We start from the raw sequence: 3,220 nt of genomic DNA, 5'->3' as shown, positions 1-3,220 counted from the left end.
GCTAGATAATCAAGGACCTTAAGTATGTTCTATGTGCATTGAGCTTCTAATCCATGGTGGCAATTATTTCTTTTTGAGCACTTTGAATCCTTTGGACAGTCATGGACATTTAAATTGAGACTTGGCCAGAAGATGGGAATGTGGGAGCCCTTTGAAGTTTTATCATATTAGATAATAGGGGAAATATATGATCTATTTTTTATTCATAAATTTATTTGAATGTACTGGAAAAAAAATTTATTGTTATTTGTTAAGATCAGTTCATTAAATTCATAAATGCACAAATTATAAATGTATTATAAACCAATAAATTTTTCGTTTTCTATAAAGTACATCAAGAATACATGGACAAAGTTATGATGGCGCTAGTAACATGCAATGTGAGTTTAATGGTTTCAAAAGATTGATTTAAATTTATTCTTTTTTATGTCCATTACTTTGCTCATCAACCCTATCACACACACTTATTGCCACCGCAAAGAATCACACTCAAGTTGGTTCACTTTTTAGCTTAATTACTAGTTTGCTAAATGTTGTTAAAGGGCTTATGCAAGCGATTTCATATGCTTAGAGATAAAACAAATTGCTATACTTAAAGATAAATTGAAAAAATGAAGAAGTTCTAAGTGGATGAAGCTTGAATCAAGAGCTTAATCTCAAATTATAAGGAGATACTCACTGACATGCTATGGTGCACTCATGAGTTTAATTTTTTTACGTTTTCTTCATTGATTAATGTGCTTGAGATTTTCATGGAGGATGGTTCATATTTAGATCAAAGAGCTGAAGTTAGAAGTCTGCTACTTTTGGTACAATCATTTTATTTTATATTCACTTTACATTTGATGAAAAATATGTTAGGTATCACAAATGAATTGTCATTAGCATTGTAAAGGGAAGACCAAGATATCATGAATGTTGGGAAATTGGTCAAAATATCCAAGGAGTGATTACAAAATAAGAGAGATAATGGATGGGGAATCTTTAGTGGATGAAATTTTCTTATTTTGTAACAATAATTATGTTGAGATTCTCAACATGGATAAAATATTTATCATCATTGGGTGACCAAGACGCAAAGCTCAACAAGTTACAAACTTGTAGTGCTATTATATTGAGATATTCTACATCATTATGAATATGCAACTTTAGGAGCTCAATTATTGATTCAAGGAGATAACAACTGTTACTTCTTTGTGTGGTATTCCTTAATACAAATAATGCTTTTTTGGCTTTTGACAAGCACAAGTTGATTTATCTTGTTAGGTTTTATCCATATGAATTTTCTTCAATTGATTTCATGAAACTAGATAATCAACTTGAAACTTACATCATCAATTTGCATTCTAGTAGTGAATTTTTGAATTTTAGGGGGATGGGCAGCCATGCAGAAAAGCTAGTTCATACAAGATACGATTTTGTTTACCTGATAGTTTTCTTACTTGTGAAGCTAACATTGATATTACTAGTTGCACGACAAGTGTAAAAAGGACATTTCTACAATAAAATTGGTAAAGATTCGATTTTGCAATCGAATGTGAGATACTTAGATGAATAATCATTTAACTACATATAATGAGAGAAATATTTGATGGATAGGAAATGAATTGCTTATGAAATGGCTCCAAAACATAAAATCTTGTATAGGACAATTGTGAGATATTTCTAATTGTTTGGAAAATTTTGTATTGAAAGTACTTTAGATATATCCACTTGTTGTTTTTTTTTTTTGGAATTTTTGTAGTGACAATATTTAATATGACATTTATTTAGTTATTTTCATTACTCGAGTATTGCATTTATAATAAAAATTTTTGAGTGCAAATTATTGCACACTAGAAAAAGGTCTTACCTCCACCACTATTGTAACGCCCCGACTCTTTATACGGCCCCGAAGTGCTACTACACTTGTATAACACACATGTCTCTTATTAACATACACATGCAACCCGCCCTAAAAGGGACATACGGGTGTTTCATACTGATTTGTATTCTCATGTACAGTGGAAAACATAAACATTCATACGGAATCTAATAAACATACCAGAGTTCTAATTGTATCCTCATATACATTCATACGTACTTAAAACATAATCTGTTCTTACAATCCCCCAAAAGACATTTTGAACTAAGTCTATTACATATACAAGACACTTGCGTAAACTACACATAATACTACGCCCCAAGTCCCTCTAGCAACTAAGACTGACGTCCTGCAGGGCTTAAAACAAAGGTTGTATGTTGGGGTGAGACACTTCTCAGTAAGGTGGAATATATTACATCAATGTGCGACAACATGTGTTTAAACCAATAGAAAGCAATGACATACTTAAAGCATTCTCAATCATGTAATATAGGATATATATATATATATATATATATATATATATATATATATATATAATTCTTGCAATAGATAGTTTAGCATCATAACAAGCGAGAGTTCCTGAGGTTAGGGTAGGGTACAAGCCCATACACTATACAATCCCTCCGCCCGATACTCAAACCTGTGACTTTACCCATTTTTGTTTTTATATCATGTATATGCATATTTAGAACACCATCCAACTTTGAAACATCATAACTATGCCAACACTACCCCTTGGCGCGGGTTGCAGGCACTGTCAGGAATTATACATATCATAGTCCAACTAAACCTCCTCCACCTGGTCCATTAATTCACCAGTGGCCCTTCGTGCCAATCAATTATCTCAATACCCACACTCCAGTCGACTATCTCGATACCCACACTGAAAAACAAATGTGCGGTTGCACTGTACCTGAATTATAGCAACGATACCACGCTTAAGCTTTTTAAGGCTTCCATATAACATTGAGCTTTTTAAGGCTCTCATAGTAACAAGCTGTGGTCCCAATATCATATATACAATTTACAATAAAGCAAATTAACTTGTTTCCAATTCATAAATCACCTGTGTAGATCCAGTATTTTTCACAACTCATTCATTCATACTATGGTATAAACCAGCACACACACTCTTAGTTTAACCTTTTTTACATATAGAGCTCGGTATCTAACCAGCACCTGCTTTCCAAATTTTCTAATAACAATTTGGAACTTCAGTTCTCATAATTCACATACATACTAGTCAGTTCATCACACTCCATTTCATATTATATGTCACACTCATTTGATCAAAATATGCTATATATAGTATAAGACTCGAAAATATCATTTAAACAGAAAAAAAAAAAAAAA

The sequence above is a fragment of the Malania oleifera genome, chromosome 4, assembly GCF_029873635.1.
Source record: "Malania oleifera isolate guangnan ecotype guangnan chromosome 4, ASM2987363v1, whole genome shotgun sequence".
Taxonomy (NCBI): Eukaryota; Viridiplantae; Streptophyta; class Magnoliopsida; order Santalales; family Ximeniaceae; genus Malania; species Malania oleifera.
The sequence above is the reverse complement of the archived record's forward strand: the minus strand, read 5'-3'. Positions refer to the sequence as shown.